The following is a 26,670-nucleotide window of genomic DNA, read 5'->3' as shown; positions in this document are numbered from 1 at the left end:
CACATCAGGTTTACTGTATCACTCTGACCTTCTTATTGACGATGAAACACAGAAATTGCATCAAAATTAAATAGAAAAGGCACAATGCCGACTTAAGTACAAGAAGACTGACTCTTCCTACTGTCTATGTTTTGAACCATTCCTGTGACACTATTTATAGATTCCGATGCTTCACCTCAGGTTTACTGTATTCCTTGGATCTTCTTATTGACTATGAAACACAGAAATTGCATCGGAATTAAATAGAAAAGGCACAATGCCGACTTAAGTACAAGAAGACTGACTCGTCCTACTGTCTACTTTTTGAACCATTCCTGTGACACTAGTTATATATTCCGATGCTTCACTTCAGGTTTACTGTATCCCTCTGACCTTATTTTTGACGATGAAACACAAAAATTGCATCGTAATTAAATAGAAAAGGCACAGTGCCGACTTAAGTACATGTAGAATGCTTCTTCCTACTGTCTATGTTTTGAACCATTCCTGTGACACTAGTTATAGATTCCGATGCTTCATTTCAGGTTTACTGTATCCCTTGGAGCTTCTTATTGACGATGGAACACAGATAGTGCATCGGAAATAAATAGAAGAGGCACAATGCCGATTTATGTACAAGAAGGCTGACTCTCCCTACTGCCTATGTTTTGAACCATTCCTGTGACACTAGTTATAGATTCCGATGCTTCGCTACAGGTTTACTGTATCCCTCTGACCTTCTTTTTGACTATAAAAAGCAGAAATTCCATCGGAATTAAATAGAAAAGTCACAATGCCGACTTAAGTACAAGAAGACTGACTCGTCCTACTGTCTATGTTTGAACCATTCCTGTGACACTAGTTATAGATTCCGATGCTTCACTTTAGGTTTACTGTATCCCTCTGACCCTATTTTTGACGATTAAACACAGAAATTGCATCGGAATTAAATACAAAAAGCACAATGCCGACTTAAGTACAAGAAGACTGACTCTTCTTACTGTCTATGTTTTGAACCATTCCTGTGACACTAGTTATAGATTCCGATGCTTCACTTCAGGTTAACTGTATCCCTTGGACCTTCTTATTGACGTTGAAACACAGAAAATGCTTTGGAATTAAATACAAAATGCACGATGCCGACTTAAGTACAAGAAGACTGACTCTTCTTACTGACTGTTTTTAACCATTCCTGTGACACTAGTTATAGATGCCGATGCTTCACTGCAGGTTTACTGAATCCCTCCGACCTTCTTATTGACGATGAAACACAGAAATTGCATCGGAATTAAATAAAAAAGCACAATGCCAACATAAGTACAAGAAGACTAACTCCTCTTGCTGACTATGTTTTGAACCATTCCTGTGACACTAGTTATAGATTCCGATGCTTCACTTCAGGTTTACTGTATCCCTTGGACCTTCGTATTGACGATGAAACACAGAAATTGCATCGGAACTAAATACAAAAGGCACAATGCCGACTTAAGTACAAGAAGACTGACTCTTCTTACTGTCTATGTTTTAACCATTCCTGTGACACTAGTTATAGATTCCGAAGCTTTACTTCAGATTTACTGTATCCCTTGCACCTTCTTATTGACGATGAAACACAGAAATTGCATCGGAATTAAATACAAAAAGCACAATGCCGACTTAAGTACATGAAGACTGACTCTTCTTACTGTCTATGTTTTGAAGCATTCCTGTGACACTGGTTATGGATTCCGATGCCTCACTTCAGGTTATCTGCATCCTTTGGACCTTCTTATTGACGTTGAAACACAGAAATTGCATCGGAATTAAATAAAAAGCACAATGCCAACATAGGTACAAGAAGACTAACTCCTCTTACTGACTATGTTTTGCAACATTAATGTGACACTAGTTATAGATTCCGATGCTTCACTTCAGGTTTACTGTATCCCTTGGACCTTCGTATTGACGATGAAACACAGAAATTGCATCGGAAGTAAATACAAAAGGCACAATGCCGAATTAAGTACAAGAAGACTGACCCTTCTTACTGACTATTTTTGAACCATTCCTGTGACACTAGTTATAGATTCCGATGCTTCACTTCAGGTTTACTCTATCCCTAGGACCTACTTATTGACGATGAAACACAGAAATTGCATCGAAACTAAATACATAAGGCACAATGCCGACTTAAGTACAAGAAGACTGACTCTTCCCACTGTCTATGTTTTGAACGATTCCTGTGACATTACTTATAGATTCCGATGCTTCACTTCAGGTTTTCTGTATCCATTGGACCTTCTTATTGGCGACGAAATACAGAAATTGCATCGGAATTAAATAGAAAAGGCACGATGCCGACTTAAGTACATGAAGATTGACTCTTCTTACTGACTGATTTAAACCATTCCTGTGACACTAGTTATAGATTTGATGCTTTACTTCAGGTTTACTGCATTCCTCTGACCTTCTTATTGACGATGAAACACAGAAATTGCATCGGAATTAAATAAAAAATGCAAAATGCCGACTTCAGTTCAAGAAGACTGACTCTTTTTCTGTCTATGTTTTGAACCATTCCTGTGAAACTAGATATAGATTTCGATGCTTTATTTCAGGTTTCCCGTATCCCTTGGATCTTCTTATTGACGATGAAACACAGATAGTGCATCGGAAATAAATAGAAAAGGCACGATGCCGACTTAAGTACAAGAAGGCTGACACTCCCTACTGTCTATGATTTGAACCATTCCTGTGACACTAGTTAGAGATTCCGATGCTTCACTTCAGGTTAACAGTACCCCTCTGACCTTCTTATTGACGATGAAACACACTAATTGCATCGGAATTAAATTGAAAATGGCACAATGTCGACTTAAGTACAAAAAGACTGACGCTTCTTACCGTCTATGTTTTGAACCATTCCTGTGACGCTAGTTACAGATTCCGATGCTTCACCTCAGGTTCACTGTATCCCTCTGACCTTCTTATTGAAGATGAAATACAGAATTTGCATCGGACATAAATAGAAAAGGCACAATGTCGTCTTAAGTACAAGCAGACTGACTCTTCTTAGTGTCTATGTTTGAACCATTCCTGTGACGCTAGTTACAGATTCCGATGCTTCACATCTGGTTGACTGTATCCCTCGGACCTTCTTATTGACGATGAAACACAGAAATTTCATCGGAATTAAATACAAAAGGCACAATGCCGACTTAAGTACAAGAAGACTGACTCTTCTTACCGACTATCTTTTGAACCATTCCGGTGACACTAGTTATAGATTCCGATGCTTCACTTCAGGTTTACTGTTTCCCTCTGACCTTCTTATTGACGATGAAACACAGAATTTGCATCGGAAATAAATACTAAAGGCACAATGCCAACTTAAGTACATGTAGAGTGAATCTTCCTACTGTCTATGTTTTGAACCACTCCTGTGACACTAGTTATAGATTCCGATGCTTCATTTCAGGTTTACTGTATCCCTTGGATCCTCTTGTTAACGATGGAACACAGATAGTGCATCGGAAATAAATAAAAGGGCACAATGCCGACTTAAGTACAAGAAGACTGCCTCTTCTTACTGACTGTTTGAACCATTCCTGTGACCCTAGTTATAGATTCCGATGCTTCACTTCAGGTTTACTGTATCCCTCTGACCTTCCTATTGACGATGAAACACAAAATTGGATCGGAATTAAATACAAAAGGCACAATGCCGACTTAAGTACAAGAAGACTGACTCTTCTTACTGTCTATGATTTGAACCAATCCTGTGACACTAGTTATTGATTCCGATGCTTCACTTCAGGTTTACTGTGTCCCTTGGACCTTCTTATTGACGATGAAAAAGAGAAATTGCATCGGAATTAAAAACAAAGGCACAATGCCGACTTAAGTGCAAGAAAACTGACCCTTCTTACTGTCTATGTTTGAACCATTCCTGTGACACTAGTTATAGATTCCGATGCTTCACATCAGGTTTACTGTATCACTCTGACCTTCTTATTGACGATGAAACACAGAAATTGCATCAAAATTAAATAGAAAAGGCACAATGCCGACTTAAGTACAAGAAGACTGACTCTTCCTACTGTCTATGTTTTGAACCATTCCTGTGACACTATTTATAGATTCCGATGCTTCACCTCAGGTTTACTGTATTCCTTGGATCTTCTTATTGACTATGAAACACAGAAATTGCATCGGAATTAAATAGAAAAGGCACAATGCCGACTTAAGTACAAGAAGACTGACTCGTCCTACTGTCTACTTTTTGAACCATTCCTGTGACACTAGTTATATATTCCGATGCTTCACTTCAGGTTTACTGTATCCCTCTGACCATATTTTTGACGATGAAACACAAAAATTGCATCGTAATTAAATAGAAAAGGCACAGTGCCGACTTAAGTACATGTAGAATGCTTCTTCCTACTGTCTATGTTTTGAACCATTCCTGTGACACTAGTTATAGATTCCGATGCTTCATTTCAGGTTTACTGTATCCCTTGGAGCTTCTTATTGACGATGGAACACAGATAGTGCATCGGAAATAAATAGAAGAGGCACAATGCCGATTTAAGTACAAGAAGGCTGACTCTCCCTACTGCCTATGTTTTGAACCATTCCTGTGACACTAGTTATAGATTCCGATGCTTCGCTACAGGTTTACTGTATCCCTCTGACCTTCTTTTTGACTATAAAAAGCAGAAATTCCATCGGAATTAAATAGAAAAGTCACAATGCCGACTTAAGTACAAGAAGACTGACTCGTCCTACTGTCTATGTTTGAACCATTCCTGTGACACTAGTTATAGATTCCGATGCTTCACTTTAGGTTTACTGTATCCCTCTGACCCTATTTTTGACGATTAAACACAGAAATTGCATCGGAATTAAATACAAAAAGCACAATGCCGACTTAAGTACAAGAAGACTGACTCTTCTTACTGTCTATGTTTTGAACCATTCCTGTGACACTAGTTATAGATTCCGATGCTTCACTTCAGGTTAACTGTATCCCTTGGACCTTCTTATTGACGTTGAAACACAGAAAATGATTTGGAATTAAATACAAAATGCACGATGCCGACTTAAGTACAAGAAGACTGACTCTTCTTACTGACTGTTTTTAACCATTCCTGTGACACTAGTTATAGATGCCGATGCTTCACTGCAGGTTTACTGAATCCCTCCGACCTTCTTATTGACGATGAAACACAGAAATTGCATCGGAATTAAATAAAAAAGCACAATGCCAACATAAGTACAAGAAGACTAACTCCTCTTGCTGACTATGTTTTGAACCATTCCTGTGACACTAGTTATAGATTCCGATGCTTCACTTCAGGTTTACTGTATCCCTTGGACCTTCGTATTGACGATGAAACACAGAAATTGCATCGGAACTAAATACAAAAGGCACAATGCCGACTTAAGTACAAGAAGACTGACTCTTCTTACTGTCTATGTTTTAACCATTCCTGTGACACTAGTTATAGATTCCGAAGCTTTACTTCAGATTTACTGTATCCCTTGCACCTTCTTATTGACGATGAAACACAGATATTGCATCTGAATTAAATACAAAAGGCACAATGCCGACTTAAGTACAAGAAGACTGACCCTTCTTACTGACTATGTTTAGAACCATTCCAGTGATACTAGTTATAGATTCCGATGCTTCACTTCAGGTTTACTGTATCCCTTGGACCTTCGTATTGACGATGAAACACAGAAATTGCATCGGAATTAAATGCAAAAGGCACAATGCCGGTTGAAGTACAAGAAGACTGACTCTTCTTACTGACTATGTTTTGAACCATTCCTGTGACCCTAGTTATTGATTACGATGCTTCACTTCAGGTTTACTCTATCCCTAGGACCTTCTTATTGACGATGAAACACAGAAATTGCATCGGAACTATATACAAAAAACACAATGCCGACTTAAGTGCAAGAAGACTGACTCTTCCTACCGTCTATGTTTTGAACGATTCCTGTGACGTTAGTTATAGTTTCCGATGCTTCACTTCAGGTTTACTGTATCCCTTGGACCTTCATATTGACGATGAAACACAGAACATGCATCGGAATTGAATAGAAAAGGCACAATGCCGACTTAAGTACAAGAAGACTGACTCTCCTTACTGTCTATGATTTGAACCATTCCTGTGACACAAGTTATAGATTCCGAAGCTTTACTTCAGGATTACTGTATCCCTTGCACCTTCTTATTGACGATGAAACACAGATATTGCACCTGAATTAAATAGAAAATTCACAATGCCAACTTAAGTACAAGAAGACTGACTTTTCTTACTGACTATGTTTGAACCAGTCCTGTGACACTAGTAATAGATTCCGATCCTTCACTTCAGGTTTACTGTATCCATCTGACCTTATTATTGACGACGAAACACAGAAATTGCATCGGAATTAAATAGAAAAGGCACAATGCCGACTTACGTACAAGAAGACAGACTCTTCTTACTGTCTATTTTTGAACCATTCCTGTGACACTAGTTATAGATTCCGATGCTACACTTCAGGTTTACTCTATCCCTAGGACCTTCTTATTGACGATGAAACACAGAAATTGCATCGAAACTAAATACATGAGGCACAATGCCGACTTAAGTACAAGAAGACTGACTCTTCCTACTGTCTATGTTTTGAACGATTCCTGTGACATTACTTATAGATTCCGATGCTCCACTTCAGGTTTTCTGTATCCATTGCACCTTCTTATTGGCGACGAAATACAGAAATTGCATCGGAATTAAATAGAAAAGGCACGATGCCGACTTAAGTACATGATGATTGACTCTTCTTACTGACTGTTTTAAACCAGTCCTGTGACACTAGTTATAGATTCGATGCTTTAGTTCAGGTTTACCCTATCCCTCTGACCTTCTTATTGACGATGAAACACAGAAATTGCATCGGAATTAAATACAAAAGGCACAATGCCGACTTCAGTACAAGAAGACTGACTCTACTTCTGTCTATGTTTGAAACATTCCTGTGACACTAGTTATAGATTTCGATGCTTCATTTCAGGTTTACTGTATCCCTTGGATCTTCTTATTGACGATGGAACACAGATAGTGCATCGGAAATAAACAGAAGAGGCACAATGCCGACTTAAGTACAAGAAGGCTGACACTCCCTACTGTCTATGTTTTGAACCATTCCTGTGACACTAGGTAGAGATTCCGATGCTTCACTTCAGGTTAACAGTATCCCTCTGACCTTCTTATTGACGATGAAACACACTAATTGCATCGTAATTAAATTGAAAATGGCACAGTGCCGACTTAAAAACAAAAAGACTGACTCTTCTTACTGTCTATGTTTTGAACCATTCCTGTGACGCTAGTTACAGATTCCGATGCTTCACCTCAGGTTCACTGTATCCCTCTGATCTTCTTATTCAAGATGAAATACAGAATTTGCATCGGACATAAATAGAAAAGGCACAATGCCGTCTTAAGTACAAGCAGACTGACTCTTCTTAGTGTCTATGTTTGAACCATTCGTGTGACGCTAGTTACAGATACCGATGCATCACATCAGGTTGACTGTATCCCTTGGACCTTCTTATTGACGATGAAACACAGAAATTTCATCGGAATTAAATACATAAGGCACAATGCCGACTGAAGTACAAGAAGACTGTCTCTTCTTACCGACTATGTTTTGAACCATTCCTGTGACACTAGTTATAGATTCCGATGCTTCACTTCAGGTTTACTGTTTCCTTCTGACCTTCATATTGACGATGAAACACAGAAATTGCATCGGAAATAAATACCAAAGCCACAATGCCAACTTAAGTACATGTAGAGTGAATCTTCCTACTGACTTTGATTTGAACCACTCCTCTGCCACTAGTTATAGACTCCGATGCTTCATTTCAGGTTTACTGTATCCCTTGGATCTTCTTATTGACGATGGAACACATATGGTGCATCGGAAATAAATACAAAAGGCACAATGCCGACTTAAGTACAAGAAGACTGACTCTTCTTACTGACTGTTTGAACCATTCCTGTGACACTAGTTATAGATTCCGATGCTTCACTTCAGGTTTACTGTATGCCTCTGACCTTCTAATTGACTATGAAACACAGAAATTGCATGGGAATTAAATAGAAAAGGCACAATGCCGACTTAAGTACAAGAAGACTGACTCTTCTTACTGTCTATGTTTTGAACCAATCCTGTGACACTAGTTATTGATTCCGATGCTTCACTTCAGGTTTACTGTATCCCTTGGACCTTCTTATTGACGATGAAAAACAGAAATTGCATCGGAATTAAGTACAAAAGGCACAATGCCGACTTAAGTACTAGAAAACTGACCCTTCTTACTGTCTATGTTTGAACCATTCCTGTGACACTAGTTATAGATTCCGATGCTTCACTTCAGGTTTACTGTATCCCTCTGACCTTCTTATTGACTATGAAACACAGAAATTGCATCGGAATTAAATAGAAAAGGCACAATGCCGACTTAAGTACAAGAAGACTGACTAGTCCTACTGTCTACGTTTTGAACCATTCCTGTGACACTAGTTATAGATTCCGATGATTCACTTCAGGTGTACTGTATCCCTCTGACATTTGTGACGATGAAACACTGAAATTGCATCGGAATTAAATAGAAAAGGCACAATGCCGACTTAAGTACATGTAGAGTGCATCTTCCTACTGTCTATGTTTTGAACCATTCCTGTGACACTAGTTATAGATTCCGATGCTTCATTTCAGGTTTACTGTATCCCTTGGATCTTCTTATTGACGATGGAACACAGATAGTGCATCGGAAATAAATAGAAGAGGCACAATGCCGATTTAAGTACAAGAAGGCTGACTCTCCCTACTGCCTATGTTTTGAACCATTCCTGTGACACTAGTTATAGATTCCGATGCTTCACTTCAGGTTTACTGTATCCCTCTGACCTTGTTTTTGATTATGAGAAACAGAAATTGCATCGAAATTAAATAAAAAAGTCACAATGCCGACTTAAGTACAAGAAGACTGACTCGTCCTACTGTCTATGCTCTGAACCATTCCTGTGACACTAGTTATAGATTCCGATGCTTCACTTTAGGTTTACTGTATCCCCTTGACCCTATTTTTGACTATTAAACACAGAAATTGCATCGGAATTAAATACAAAAGGCACGATGCCGACTTAAGTACAAGAAGACTGACTCTTCTTACTGTCTATGTTTTGAACCATTCCTGTGACACTAGTTATACATTCCGATGCTTCACTTCAGGTTAACTGTGTCCCTTGGACCTTCTTATTGTCGTTGAAACACAGAAAATGCATTGGAATTAAATACAAAATGCACGATGCAGACTTAAGTACAAGAAGACTGACTCCTCTTACTGACTGTTTTTAACCATTCCTGTGACACTAGTTATAGATTCCGATGCTTCACTTCATGTTTACTGAATCCCTCCAACCTTCTTATTGACGATGAAACACAGAAATTGCATCGGAATTAAATAAAAAAGCACAATACCAACATAAGTACAAGAAGACTAACTCCTCTTGCTGACTATGTTTTCAACCATTCCTGTGACACTAGTTATAGATTCCGATGCTTCACTTCAGATTTACTGTATCCCTTGGACCTTCGTATTGACGATGAAACACAGAAATTGCATCGGAATTAAATACAAAAGGCACAATGCCGACTTAAGTACAAGAAGACTGACTCTTCTTACTGACTATGTTTTGAACCATTCCTGTGACACTAGTTATAGATTCCGATGCTTCACTTCAGGGTTACTCTATCCCTAGGACCTTCTTATTGACGATGAAACACAGAAATTGCATCGGAACTAAATACAAAAGGCACAATGCCGACTTAAGTACAAGAAGGCTGACTCCTCCTACTGTCTATGTTTTGAACGATTCCTGTGACATTAGTTATAGATTCCGATGCTTCACTTCAGGTTTACTGTATCCATTGGACCTTCTTATTGCCGACGAAATACAGAAATTGCATCGGAATTAAAAAAAAAGGCACGATGCCGACTTAAGTACGTGAAGATTGACTCTTCTTACTGACTGTTTTAAACCATTCCTGTGACACTAGTTATAGATTCGATGCTTTACTTCAGGTTTACTGTATCCCTCTGACCTTCTTATTGACGATGAAACAAAGAAATTGCATCGGAATTAAATACAAAAGGCAAAATGCCGACTTCAGTACAAGAAGACTGACTCTTTTTCTGTCTATGTTTTGAACCATTCCTGTGACACTAGATATAGATTTCGATGCTTCATTTCAGGTTTCCTGTATCCCTTGGATCTTCTTATTGACGATGGAACACAGATAGTGCATCGGAAATAAATAGAAGAGGCACGATGCCGACTTAAGTACAAGAAGGCTGACACTCCCTACTGTCTATGTTTTGAACCATTCCTGTGACACTAGTTAGAGATTCCGATGCTTCACTTCAGGTTAACAGTATCCCTCTGACCTTCTTATTGACGATGAAACACACTAATTGCATCGGAATTAAATTGAAAATGGCACAATGTCAACTTAAGTACAAGAAGACTGACGCTTCTTACTGTCTATGTTTTGAACCATTCCTGTGACGCTAGTTACAGATTCCGATGCTTCACCTCAGGTTCACTGTATCCCTCTGATCCTCTTATTGAAGATGAAATACAGAATTTGCATCGGACATAAATAGAAAAGGCACAATGCCGTCTTAAGTACAAGCAGACTGACTCTTCTTAGTGTCTATGTTTGAACCATTCCTGTGACGCTAGTTACAGATTCCGATGCTTCACATCAGGTTGACTGTATCCCTCGGACCTTTTTATTGACGATGAAACACAGAAATTTCATCGGAATTAAATACAAAAGGCACAATGCCGACTTAAGTACAAGAAGACTGACTCTTCTTACCGACTATGTTTTGAACCATGCCGGTGACACTATTTATAGATTCCGATGCTTCACTTCAGGTTTACTGTTTCCCTCTGACCTTCTTATTGACGATGAAACACAGAAATTGCATCGGAAATAAATACTAAAGGCACAATGCCAACTGAAGTACATGTAGAGTGAATCTTCCTACTGTCTATGTTTTGAACCACTCCTGTGACACTAGTTATAGATTCCGATGCTTCATTTCAGGTTTACTGTATCCCTTGGATCTTCTTGTTGACGATGGAACACAGTTAGTGCATCGGAAATAAATACAAAAGGCACAATGCCGACTTAAGTACAAGAAGACTGCCTCTTCTTACTGACTGTTTGAACCATTCCTGTGACCCTAGTTATAGATTCCGATGCTTCACTTCAGGTTTACTGTATCCCTCTGACCTTCTTATTGACGATGAAACACAGAAATTTGATCGGAATTGAATACAAAAGGCACAATGCCGACTTAAGTACAAGAAGACTGACTCTTCTTACTGTCTATGTTTTGAACCAATCCTGTGACACTAGTTATTGATTCCGATGCTTCACATCAGGTTTACTGTATCCCTTGGACCTTCTTATTGACGATGAAAAAGAGAAATTGCATCGGAATTAAAAACAAAAAGCACAATGCCGACTTAAGTACAAGAAAACTGACCCTTCTTACTGTCTATGTTTGAACCATTCCTGTGACACTAGTTATAGATTCTGATGCTTCACTTCAGGTTTACTGTATCACTCTGACCTTCTTATTGACGATGAAACACAGAAATTGCATCAGAAATAAATAGAAAAGGCACAATGCCGACTTTAGTACAAGAAGACTGACTCTTCCTACTGTCTATGTTTTGAACCATTCCTGTGACACTAGTTATAGATTCCAATGCTTCACTTCAGGTTTACTGTATCCCTCTGACCTTCTTTTTGACTATGAAACACAGAAATTGCATCGGAATTAAATAGAAAAGGCACAATGCCGACTTAAGTACAAGAAGACTGACTCGTCCTACTGTCTACCTTTTGAACCATTCCTGTGACACTAGTTATATATTCCGATGCTTCACTTCAGGTTTACTGTATCCCTCTGACTTTATTTTTGACGATGAAACACAGAAATTGCATCGTAATTAAATAGAAATGGCACAGTGCCGACTTAAGTACATGTAGAATGCATCTTCCTACGGTCTTTGTTTTGAACCATTCCTGTGACACTAGTTATAGATTCCGATGCTTCATTTCAGGTTTACTGTATCCCTTGGAGCTTCTTATTGACGATGGAACACAGATAGTGCATCGGAAATAAATAGAAGAGGCACAATGCCGATTTAAGTACAAGAAGGCTGACTCTCCCTACTGCCTATGTTTTGAACCATTCCTGTGACACTAGTTATAGAATCCGATGCTTCGCTTCAGGTTTACTGTATCCCTCTGACCTTCTTTTCGACTATGAAAAACAGAAATTGCATCGGAATTAAATAGAAAAGTCACAATGCCGACTTAAGTACAAGAAGACTGACTCGTCCTACTATCTATGTTTTGAACCATTCCTGTGACACTAGTTATAGATTCCGATGCTTCACTTTAGGTTTACTGTATCCCTCTGACCCTATTTTTGACGATTAAACACAGAAATTGCATCGGAATAAAATACAAAAAGCACAATGCCGACTTAAGTACAAGAAGACTGACTCTTCTTACTGTCTATGTTTTGAACCATTCCTGTGACACTAGTTATAGATTCCGATGCTTCACTTCAGGTTAACTGTATCCCTTGGACCTTCTCATTGACGTTGAAACACAGAAAATGCTTAGGAATTAAATACAAGATGCACGATGCCGACTTAAGTACAAGAAGACTGACTCTTGTTACTGACTGTTTTTTACCATTCCTGTGACACTAGTTATAGATGCCGAAGCTTCACTTCAGGTTTACTGATTCCCTCCGACCTTCTTATTGACGATGAAACACAGAAATTGCATCGGAATTAAATAAAAAAGCACAATGCCAACATAAGTACAAGAAGACTAACTCCTCTTACTCACTATGTTTTGAACCATTCCTGTGACACTAGTTATAGATTCTGATGCTTCACTTCAGGTTTACTGTATCCCTTGGACCTTCGTATTGACGATGAAACACAGAAATTGCATCGGAATTAAATACAAAAGGCACAATGCCGACTTAAGTACAAGAAGACTGACTCTTCTTACTGACTATGTTTTGAACCATTCCTGTGACACTGGTTATAGATTCCGATGCTTCACTTCAGGTTTACTGTATCCCTAGGACCTTCTTATTGACGATGAAACACAGAAATTGCATCGGAACTAAATACAAAAGGCACAATGCCGACTTAAGTACAAGAAGACTGACTCTTCTTACTGTCTATGTTTTAACCATTCCTGTGACACTAGTTATAGATTCCGAAGCTTTACTTCAGATTTACTGTATCCCTTGCACCTTCTTATTGACGATGAAACACAGATATTGCATCTGAATTAAATACAAAAGGCACAATGCCGACTTAAGTACAAGAAGACTGACCCTTCTTACTGACTATGTTTAGAACCATTCCTGTGACACTAGTTATAGATTCCGATGCTTCACTTCAGGTTTACTGTATCCCTTGGACCTTCGTATTGACGATGAAACACAGAAATTGCATCGGAATTAAATACATAAGGCACAATGCCGACTTAAGTACAAGAAGACTGACTCTTCTTACTGACTATGTTTTGAACCATTCCTGTGACACTAGTTATTGATTACGATGCTTCACTTCAGGTTTACTCTATCCCTAGGACCTTCTTATTGACGATGAAACACAGAAATTGCATCGCAACTAAATACAAAAATACAATGCCGACTTAAGTGCAAGAAGACTGACTCTTCCTACTATCTATGTTTTAAACGATTCCTGTGACGTTAGTTATAGATTCCGATGCTTCACTTCAGGTTTTCTGTATCCATTGGAAATTCTTATTGGCGACGAAATACAGAAATTGCATCGGAATTAAATAGAAAAGGCACGATGCCGACTTAAGTACATGATGATTGACTCTTCTTACTGACTGTTTTAAACCAGTCCTGTGACACTAGTTATAGATTCGATGCTTTACTTCAGGTTTACCGTATCCCTCTGACTTTCTTATTGACGATGAAACACAGAAATTGCATCGTAATTAAATAGAAAAGGCACAGTGCCGACTTAAGTACATGTAGAAAGCATCTTCCTACTGTCTATGTTTTGAAAAATTCCTGTGACACTAGTTATAGATTCCGATGCTTCATTTCAGGTTTACTGTATCCCTTGGAGCTTCTTATTGACGATGGAACACAGATAGTGCATCGGAAATAAATAGAAGAGGCACAATGCCGATTTAAGTACAAGAAGGCTGACTCTCCCTACTGCCTATGTTTTGAACCATTCCTGTGACACTAGTTATAGAATCCGATGCTTCGCTTCAGGTTTACTGTATCCCTCTGACCTTCTTTTTGACTATGAAAAACAGAAATTGCATCGGAATTAAATAGAAGGGTCACAATGCCGACTTAAGTACAAGAAGACTGACTCGTCCTACTGTCTATGTTTTGAACCATTCCTGTGACACTAGTTATAGATTCCGATGCTTCACTTTAGGTTTACTGTATCCCTCTGACCCTATTTTTGACGATTAAAAACAGAAATTGCATCGGAATTAAATACAAAAAGCACAATGCCGACTTAAGTACAAGAAGACTGACTCTTCTTACTGTCTATGTTTTGAACCATTCCTGTGACACTAGTTATAGATTCCGATGCTTCACTTCAGGTTAACTGTATCCCTTGGACCTTCTTATTGACGTTGAAACACAGAAAATGCTTTGGAATTAAATACAAGATGCACGATGCCGACTTAAGTACAAGAAGACTGACTAATGTTACTGACTGTTTTTTACCATTCCTGTGACACTAGTTATAGATGCCGATGCTTCACTTCAGGTTTACTGAATCCCTCCGACGTTCTTATTGACGATGAAACACAGAAATTGCATCGGAATTAAATAAAAAAGCACAATGCCAACATAAGTACAAGAAGACTAACTCCTCTTGCTGACTATGTTTTGAACCATTCCTGTGACACTAGTTATAGATTCCGATGCTTCACTTCAGGTTTACTGTATCCCTTGGACCTTCGTATTGACGATGAAACACAGAAATTGCATCGGAATTAAATACAAAAGGCACAATGCCGACTTAAGTACAAGAAGACTGACCCTTCTTACTGACTATGTTTAGAACCATTCCTGTGACACTAGTTATAGATTCCGATGCTTCACTTCAGGTTTACTGTATCCCTTGGACCTTCGTATTGACGATGAAACACAGAAATTGCATCGGAATTAAATACATAAGGCACAATGCCGACTTAAGTACAAGAAGACTGACTCTTCTTACTGACTATGTTTTGAACCATTCCTGTGACACTAGTTATTGATTACGATGCTTCACTTCAGGTTTACTCTATCCCTAGGACCTTCTTATTGACGATGAAACACAGAAATTGCATCGCAACTAAATACAAAAAACACAATGCCGACTTCAATTCCAAGAAGACTGACTCTTCCTACTGTCCATGTTTTGAACGATTCCTGTGACGTTAGTTATAGATTCCGATGCTTCACTTCAGGTTTACTGTATCCCTTGGACCTTCTTATTGACGATGAAACACAGAACATGCATCGGAATTAAATAGAAAAGGCACAATGCCGACTTAAGTACAAGAAGACTGACTCTTCTTACTGTCTATGTTTTGAACCATTCCTATGCCACTAGTTATAGATTCCGAAGCTTTACTTCAGGATTACTGTATCCCTTGCACCTTCTTATTGACGATGAAACACAGATATTGCACCTGAATTAAATAGAAAATTCACAATGCCAACTTAAGTACAAGAAGACTGACTTTTCTTACTGACTATGTTTGAACCAGTCCTGTGACACTAGTAATAGATTCCGATCCTTCACTTCAGGTTTACTGTATCCATCTGACCTTATTATTGACGACGAAACACAGAAATTGCATCGGAATTAAATAGAAAAGGCACAATGCCGACTTACGTACAAGAAGACTGACTCTTCTTACTGTCTATTTTTGAACCATTCCTGTGACACTAGTTATAGATTCCGATGCTACACTTCAGGTTTACTCTATCCCTAGGACCTTCTTATTGACGATGAAACACAGAAATTGCATCGAAACTAAATACATAAGGCACAATGCCGACTTATGTACAAGAAGACTGACTCTTCCTACTGTCTATGATTTGAACGATTCCTGTTACATTACTTATAGATTCCGATGCTTCACTTCAGGTTTTCTGTATCCATTGGACCTTCTTATGGGCGACGAAATACAGAAATTGCATCGGAATTAAATAGAAAAGGCACGATGCCGACTTAAGTACATGATGATTGACTCTTCTTACTGACTGTTTTAAACCAGTCCTGTGACACTAGTTATAGATTCGATGCTTTACTTCAGGTTTACCGTATCCCTCTGACCTTCTTATTGACGATGAAACACAGAAATTGCATCGGAATTAAATACAAAAGGCACAATGCCGACTTCAGTACAAGAAGACTGACTCTTTTTCTGTCTATGTTTAAATCATTCCCGTGACACTAGTTATAGATTTCGATGCTTCATTTCAGGTTTACTGTATCCCTTGGATCTTCTTATTGACGATGGAACACAGATAGTGCATCGGAAATAAACAGAAGAGGCACAATGCCGACTTAAGTACAAGAAGGCTGACACTCCCTACTGTCTATGTTTTGAACCATTCCTGTGACACTAGTTAGAGATTCCGATGCTTCACTTCAGGTTTACTGTATCCCTTGGACCTTCGTATTGACGATGAAACACAGAAATTGCATCGGAACTAAATACAAAAAACACAATGCCGACTTAAGTACAAGAAGACTGACTGTTCCTACTGTCTATGTTTTGAACGATTCCTGTGACATTACTTATAGATTCCGATGCTTCACTTCAGGTTTTCTGAATCCATTGGACCTTCTTGTTGGCGACGAAATACAGAAATTGCATAGGAATTAAATAGAAAAGGCACGATGCCGACTTAAGTACATGAAGATTGACTCTTCTTACTGACTGTTTCAACCATTCCTGTGACACTAGTTATAGATTCGATGCTTTACTTCTGGTTTACTGTATCCCTGTGACCTTCGTATTGACGATGAAACACAGAAATTGCATCGGAATTATATACAAAAGGCAAAATGCCGACTTCAGTACAAGAAGACTGACTCTTTTTCTGTCTATGTTTTGAACCATTCCTGTGACACTAGATATAGATTTCGATGCTTTATTTCAGGTTTCCTGTATCCCTTGGATCTTCTTATTGACGATGGAACACAGATAGTGCATCGGAAATAAATAGAAGAGGCACGATGCCGACTTAAGTACAAGAAGGCTGACACTCCCTACTGTCTATGTTTTGAACCATTCCTGTGACACTAGTTAGAGATTCCGATGCTTCACTTCAGGTTAACAGTATCCCTCTGACCTTCTTATTGACGATGAAACACACTAATTGCATCGGAATTAAATTGAAAATGGCACAATGTCAACTTAAGTACAAAAAGACTGACGCTTCTTACTGTCTATGTTTTGAACCATTCCTGTGACGCTAGTTACAGATTCCGATGCTTCACCTCAGGTTCACTGTATCCCTCTGACCTTCTTATTGAAGATGAAATACAGAATTTGCATCGGACATAAATAGAAAAGGCACAATGCCGTCTTAAGTACAAGCAGACTGACTCTTCTTAGTGTCTATGTTTGAACCATTCCTGTGACGCTAGTTACAGATTCCGATGCTTCACATCAGGTTGACTGTATCCCTCGGACCTTCTTATTGACGATGAAACACAGAAATTTCATCGGAATTAAATACAAAAGGCACAATGCCGACTTAAGTACAAGAAGACTGACTCTTCTTACCGACTATGTTTTGAACCATTCCGGTGACACTAGTTATAGATTCCGATGCTTCACTTCAGGTTTACTGTTTCCCTCTGACCTTCTTATTGACGATGAAACACAGAAATTGCATCGGAAATAAATACTAAAGGCACAATGCCAACTTAAGTACATGTAGAGTGAATCTTCCTACTGTCTATGTTTTGAACCACTCCTGTGACACTAGTTATAGATTCCGATGCTTCATTTCAGGTTTACTGTATCCCTTGGATCTTCTTGTTGACGATGGAACACAGATAGTGCATCGGAAATAAATACAAAAGGCACAATGCCGACTTAAGTACAAGAAGACTGCCTCTTCTTACTGACTGTTTGAACAATTCCTGTGACCCTAGTTATAGATTCCGATGCTTCACTTCAGGTTTACTGTATCCCTCTGACCTTCTTATTGACGATGAAACACAGAAATTGGATCGGAATTAAATACAAAAGGCACAATGCCGGCTTAAGTACAAGAAGACTGACTCTTCTTACTGTCTATGTTTTGAACCAATCCTGTGACACTAGTTATTGATTCCGATGCTTCACTTCAGGTTTACTGTATCCCATGGACCTTCTTATTGACGATGAAAGAGAGAAATTGCATCGGAATTAAAAACAAAAAGCACAATGCCGACTTAAGTACAAGAAAACTGACCCTTCTTACTGTCTATGTTTGAACCATTCCTGTGACACTAGTTATAGATTCCGATGCTTCACTTCAGGTTTACTGTATCACTCTGACCTTCTTATTGACGATGAAACACAGAAATTGCATCAGAATTAAATAGAAAAGGCACAATGCCGACTTAAGTACAAGAAGAGTGACTCTTCCTACTGTCTATGTTTTGAACCATTCCTGTGACACTAGTTATAGATTCCGATGCTTCACTTCAGGTTTACTGTATCCCTCTGACCTTCTTTTTGATTATGAAACACAGAAATTGCATCGGAATTAAATAGAAAAGGCACAATGCCGACTTAAGTACAAGAAGACTGACTCGTCCTACTGTCTACTTTTTGAACCATTCCTGTGACACTAGTTATATATTCCGATGCTTCACTTCAGGTTTACTGTATCCCTCTGACTTTATTTTTGACGATGAAACACAGAAATTGCATCGTAATTAAATAGAAAAGGCACAGTGCCGACTTAAGTACATGTAGAATGCATCTTCCTACTGTCTATGTTTTGAACCATTCCTGTGACACTAGTTATAGTTTCCGATGCTTCATTTCAGGTTTACTGTATCCCTTGGAGCTTCTTATTGACGATGGAACACAGATAGTGCATCGGAAATAAATAGAAGAGGCACAATGCCGATTTAAGTACAAGAAGGCTGACTCTCACTACTGCCTATGTTTTGAACCATTCCTGTGACACTAGTTATAGATTCCGATGCTTCGCTTCAGGTTTACTGTATCCCTCTGACCTTCTTTTTGACTATGAAAAACAGAAATTGCATCGGAATTAAATAGAGAAGTCACAATGCCGACTTAAGTACAAGAAGACTGACTCGTCCTACTGTCTATGTTTTGAACCGTTCCTGTGACACTAGTTATAGATTCCGATGCTTCACTTTAGGTTTACTGTATCCCTCTGACCCTATTTTTGACGATTAAACACAGAAATTGCATCGCAATTAAATACAAAAAGCACAATGCCGACTTAAGTACAAGAAGACTGACTCTTCTTACTGACTATGTTTTGAACCATTCCTGTGACACTAGTTATAGATTCCGATGCTTCACTTCAGGTTTACTGTATCCCTAGGACCTTCTTATTGACGATGTAACACAGAAATTGCATCGGAACTAAATACAAAAGGCACAATGCCGACTTAAGTACAAGAAGACTGACTCTTCTTACTGTGTATGTTTTAACCATTCCTGTGACACTAGTTATAGATTCCGAAGCTTTACTTCAGATTTACTGTATCCCTTGCACCTTCTTATTGACGATGAAACACAGATATTGCAACTGAATTAAATACAAAAGGCACAATGCCGACTTAAGTACAAGAAGACTGACCCATCTTACTGACTATGTTTAGGACCATTCCTGTGACACTAGTTATAGATTCCGATGCTTCACTTCAGGTTTACTGTATCCCTTGGACCTTCGTATTGACGATGAAACACAGAAATTGCATCGGAATTAAATACAAAAGGCACAATGCCGACTTAAGTACAAGAAGACTGACTCTTCTTACTGACTATGTTTTGAACCATTCCTGTGACACTAGTTATAGATTCCGATGCTTCACTTCAGGTTTACTGTATCCCTTGGACCTTCGTATTGACGATGAAACACAGAACATGCATCGAAATTAAATAGAAAAGGCACAATGCCGACTTGAGTACAAGAAGACTGACTCTTCTTACTGTCTATGTTTTGAACCATTCCTATGCCACTAGTTATAGATTCCGAAGCTTTACTTCAGGATTACTGTATAACTTGCACCTTCTTATTGACGATGAAACACAGATATTGCACCTGAATTAAATAGAAAATTCACAATGCCAACTTAAGTACAAGAAGACTGACTTTTCTTACTGACTATGTTTGAACCATTCCTGTGACACTAGTAATAGATTCCGATGCTTCACTTCAGGTTTATTGTATCCATCTGACCTTATTATTGACGACGAAACACAGAAATTGCATCGGAATTAAATAGAAAAGTCACAATGCCGACTTAAGTACAAGAAGACTGACTCTTCTTACTGTCTATGTTTTGAACGATTCCTGTGACACTAGTTAGAGATTCCGATGCTTCACTTCAGGTTAACAGTATCCCTCTGACCTTCTTATTGACGATGAAACACAGAAATTGGATCGGAATTAAATACAAAAGGCACAATGCCGACTTAAGTACAAGAAGACTGACTCTTCTTACTGTCTATGTTTTGAACCATTCCCGTGACGCTAGTTACAGATTCCGATGCTTCACCTCAGGTTCACTGTATCCCTCTGACCTTCTTATTGAAGATGAAATACAGAATTTGCATCGGACATAAATAGAAAAGGCACAATGCCGTCTTAAGTACAAGCAGACTGACTCTTCTTAGTGTCTATGTTTGAACCATTCGTGTGACGCTAGTTACAGATTCCGATGCTTCACATCAGGTTGACTGTATCCCTTGGACCTTCTTATTGACGATGAAACACAGAAATTTAATCGGAATTAAATACATAAGGCACAATGCCGACTAAAGTACAAGAAGACTGACTCTTCTTACCGACTATGTTTTGAACCATTCCTGTGACACTAGTTATAGATTCCGATGCTTCACTTCAGGTTTACTGTTTCCCTCTGACCTTCATATTGACGATGAAACACAGAAATTGCATCGGAAATAAATACCAATGGCACAATGCCAACTTAAGTACATGTAGAGTGAATCTTCCTACTGTCTATGATTTGAACCACTCCTGTGACACTAGTTATAGATTCCGATGCTTCATTTCAGGTTTACTGTATCCCTTGGATCATCTTATTGACGATGGAACACAGATGGTGCATCGGAAATAAATACAAAAGGCACAATGCCGCCTTAAGTACAAGAAGACTGACTCTTCTTACTGACTGTTTGAACCATTCCTGTGACACTAGTTATAGATTCCGATGCTTCACTTCAGGTTTACTGTATCCCTCTGACCTTCTTATTGAAGATGAAATACAGAATTTGCATCGGACATAAATAGAAAAGGCACAATGCCGTCTTAAGTACAAGCAGACTGACTCTTCTTAGTGTCTATGTTTGAACCATTCGTGTGACGCTAGTTACAGATTCCGATGCTTCACATCAGGTTGACTGTATCCCTTGGACCTTCTTATTGACGATGAAACACAGAAATTTAATCGGAATTAAATACATAAGGCACAATGCCGACTAAAGTACAAGAAGACTGACTCTTCTTACCGACTATGTTTTGAACCATTCCTGTGACACTAGTTATAGATTCCGATGCTTCACTTCAGGTTTACTGTTTCCCTCTGACCTTCATATTGACGATGAAACACAGAAATTGCATCGGAAATAAATACCAATGGCACAATGCCAACTTAAGTACATGTAGAGTGAATCTTCCTACTGTCTATGATTTGAACCACTCCTGTGACACTAGTTATAGATTCCGATGCTTCATTTCAGGTTTACTGTATCCCTTGGATCATCTTATTGACGATGGAACACAGATGGTGCATCGGAAATAAATACAAAAGGCACAATGCCGCCTTAAGTACAAGAAGACTGACTCTTCTTACTGACTGTTTGAACCATTCCTGTGACACTAGTTATAGATTCCGATGCTTCACTTCAGGTTTACTGTATCCCTCTGACCTTCTTATTGACGATGAAACACAGAAATTGGATCGGAATTAAATACAAAAGGCACAATGCCGACTTAAGTACAAGAAGACTGACTCTTCTTATTGTCTATGTTTTGAACCAATCCTGTGACACTAGTTATTGATTCCGATGCTTCACTTCAGGTTTACTGTATCCCTTGGACCTTCTTATTGACGATGAAAAACAGAAATTGCATCGGAATTAAATACAAAAGGCACAATGCCGACTTAAGTACAAGAAAACTGACCCTTCTTACTGTCTATGTTTGAACCATTCCTGTGACACTAGTTATAGATTCCGATGCTTCACTTCAGGTTTACTGTATCCCTCTGACCTTCTTACTGACTATGAAACACAGAAATTGAATCGGAATTAAATAGAAAAGGCACAATGCCGACTTAAGTACAAGAAGACTGTCTCGTCCTACTGTCTACGTTTTGAACCATTCCTGTGACACTAGTTATAGATTCCGATGATTCACTTCAGGTGTACTGTATCCCTCTGACCTTATTTTTGACGATGAAACACAGAAATTGCATCGGAATTAAATAGAAAAGGCACAATGCCGACTTAAGTACATGTAGAGTGCATCTTCCTACTGTCTATGTTTGAACCATTCCTGTGACACTAGTTATAGATTCCGATGCTTCATTTCAGGTATATTGTATCCCTTGGATCTTCTTATTGACGATGGAACACAGATAGTGCATCGGAAATAAATAGAAGAGGCACAATGCCGATTTAAGTACAAGAAGGCTGACTCTCCCTACTGCCTATGTTTTGAACCATTCCTGTGACACTAGTTATAGAATCCGATGCTTCGCTTCAGGTTTACTGTATCCCTCTGACCTTCTTTTTGACTATGAAAAACAGAAATTGCATCGGAATTAAATAGAAGAGTCACAATGCCGACTTAAGTACAAGAAGACTGACTCGTCCTACTGTCTATGTTTTGAACCATTCCTGTGACACTAGTTATAGATTCCGATGCTTCACTTTAGGTTTACTGTATCCCTCTGACCCTATTTTTGACGATTAAACACAGAAATTGCATCGGAATTAAATACAAAAAGCACAATGCCGACTTAAGTACAAGAAGACTGACTCTTCTTACTGTCTATGTTTTGAACCATTCCTGTGACACTAGTTATAGATTCCGATGCTTCACTTCAGGTTAACTGTATCCCTTGGACCTTCTTATTGACGTTGAAACACAGAAAATGCTTTGGAATTAAATACAAGATGCACGATGCCGACTTAAGTACAAGAAGACTGACTCTTGTTACTGACTGTTTTTTACCATTCCTGTGACACTAGTTATAGATGCCGATGCTTCACTTCAGGTTTACTGAATCCCTCCGACCTTCTTATTGACGATGAAACACAGAAATTGCATCGGAATTAAATAAAAAAGCACAATGCCAACATAAGTACAAGAAGACTAACTCCTCTTGCTGACTATGTTTTGAACCATTCCTGTGACACTAGTTATAGATTCCGATGCTTCACTTCAGGTTTACTGTATCCCTTGGACCTTCGTATTGACGATGAAACACAGAAATTGCATCGGAATTAAATACAAAAGGCACAATGCCGACTTAAGTACAAGAAGACTGACCCTTCTTACTGACTATGTTTAGAACCATTCCTGTGACACTAGTTATAGATTCCGATGCTTCACTTCAGGTTTACTGTATCCCTTGGACCTTCGTATTGACGATGAAACACAGAAATTGCATCGGAATTAAATACATAAGGCACAATGCCGACTTAAGTACAAGAAGACTGACTCTTCTTACTGACTATGTTTTGAACCATTCCTGTGACACTAGTTATTGATTACGATGCTTCACTTCAGGTTTACTCTATCCCTAGGACCTTCTTATTGACGATGAAACACAGAAATTGCATCGCAACTAAATACAAAAAACACAATGCCGACTTCAATTCCAAGAAGACTGACTCTTCCTACTGTCTATGTTTTGAACGATTCCTGTGACGTTAGTTATAGATTCCGATGCTTCACTTCAGGTTTACTGTATCCCTTGGACCTTCTTATTGACGATGAAACACAGAACATGCATCGGAATTAAATAGAAAAGGCACAATGCCGACTTAAGTACAAGAAGACTGACTCTTCTTACTGTCTATGTTTTGAACCATTCCTATGCCACTAGTTATAGATTCCGAAGCTTTACTTCAGGATTACTGTATCCCTTGCACCTTCTTATTGACGATGAAACACAGATATTGCACCTGAATTAAATAGAAATTTCACAATGCCAACTTAAGTACAAGAAGACTGACTTTTCTTACTGACTATGTTTGAACCAGTCCTGTGACACTAGTAATAGATTCCGATCCTTCACTTCAGGTTTACTGTATCCATCTGACCTTATTATTGACGACGAAACACAGAAATTGCATCGGAATTAAATAGAAAAGGCACAATGCCGACTTACGTACAAGAAGACTGACTCTTCTTACTGTCTATTTTTGAACCATTCCTGTGACACTAGTTATAGATTCCGATGCTACACTTCAGGTTTACTCTATCCCTAGGACCTTCTTATTGACGATGAAACACAGAAATTGCATCGAAACTAAATACATAAGGCACAATGCCGACTTATGTACAAGAAGACTGACTCTTCCTACTGTCTATGATTTGAACGATTCCTGTTACATTACTAATAGATTCCGATGCTTCACTTCAGGTTTTCTGTATCCATTGGACCTTCTTATTGGCGACGAAATACAGAAATTGCATCGGAATTAAATAGAAAAGGCACGATGCCGACTTAAGTACATGATGATTGACTCTTCTTACTGACTGTTTTAAACCAGTCCTGTGACACTAGTTGTAGATTCGATGCTTTACTTCAGGTTTACCGTATCCCTCTGACCTTCTTATTGACGATGAAACACAGAAATTGCATCGGAATTAAATACAAAAGGCACAATGCCGACTTCAGTACAAGAAGACTGACTCTTTTTCTGTCTATGTTTAAATCATTCCTGTGACACTAGTTATAGATTTCGATGCTTCATTTCAGATTTACTGTATCCCTTGGATCTTCTTATTGACGATGGAACACAGATAGTGCATCGGAAATAAACAGAAGAGGCACAATGCCGACTTAAGTACAAGAAGGCTGACACTCCCTACTGTCTATGTTTTGAACCATTCCTGTGACACTAGTTAGAGATTCCGATGCTTCACTTCAGGTTAACAGTATCCCTCTGACCTTCTTATTGACGATGAAACACAGAAATTGGATCGGAATTAAATACAAAAGGCACAATGCCGACTTAAGTACAAGAAGACTGACCCTTCTTACTGACTGTGTTTAGAACCATTCCTGTGACACTAGTTATAGATTCCGATGCTTCACTTCAGGTTTACTGTATCCCTTGGACCTTCGTATTGACGATGAAACACAGAAATTGCATCGGAACTAAATACAAAAAACACAATGCCGACTTAAGTACAAGAAGACTGACTCTTCCTACTGTCTATGTTTTGAACGATTCCTGTGACATTACTTATAGATTCCGATGCTTCACTTCAGGTTTTCTGAATCCATTGGACCTTCTTATTGGCGACGAAATACAGAAATTGCATAGGAATTAAATAGAAAAGGCACGATGCCGACTTAAGTACATGAAGATTGACTCTTCTTACTGACTGTTTTAAACCATTCCTGTGACACTAGTTATAGATTCGATGCTTTACTTCAGGTTTACTGTATCCCTGTGACCTTCGTATTGACGATGAAACACAGAAATTGCATCGGAATTATATACAAAAGGCAAAATGCCGACTTCAGTACAAGAAGACTGACTCTTTTTCTGTCTATGTTTTGAACCATTCCTGTGACACTAGATATAGATTTCGATGCTTTATTTCAGGTTTCCTGTATCCCTTGGATCTTCTTATTGACGATGGAACACAGATAGTGCATCGGAAATAAATAGAAGAGGCACGATGCCGACTTAAGTACAAGAGGGCTGACACTCCCTACTGTCTATGTTTTGAACCATTCCTGTGACACTAGTTAGAGATTCCGATGCTTCACTTCAGGTTAACAGTATCCCTCTGACCTTCTTATTGACGATGAAACACACTAATTGCATCGGAATTAAATTGAAAATGGCACAATGTCAACTTAAGTACAAAAAGACTGACGCTTCTTACTGTCTATGTTTTGAACCATTCCTGTGACGCTAGTTACAGATTCCGATGCATCACCTCAGGTTCACTGTATCCCTCTGACCTTCTTATTGAAGATGAAATACAGAATTTGCATCGGACATAAATAGAAAAGGCACAATGCCGTCTTAAGTACAAGCAGACTG

The sequence above is a fragment of the Schistocerca americana genome, chromosome 5 (assembly GCF_021461395.2).
Source record: "Schistocerca americana isolate TAMUIC-IGC-003095 chromosome 5, iqSchAmer2.1, whole genome shotgun sequence".
In the NCBI taxonomy this organism is placed as follows: Eukaryota; Metazoa; Arthropoda; class Insecta; order Orthoptera; family Acrididae; genus Schistocerca; species Schistocerca americana.
Note: the sequence above shows the minus strand (reverse complement) of the source record.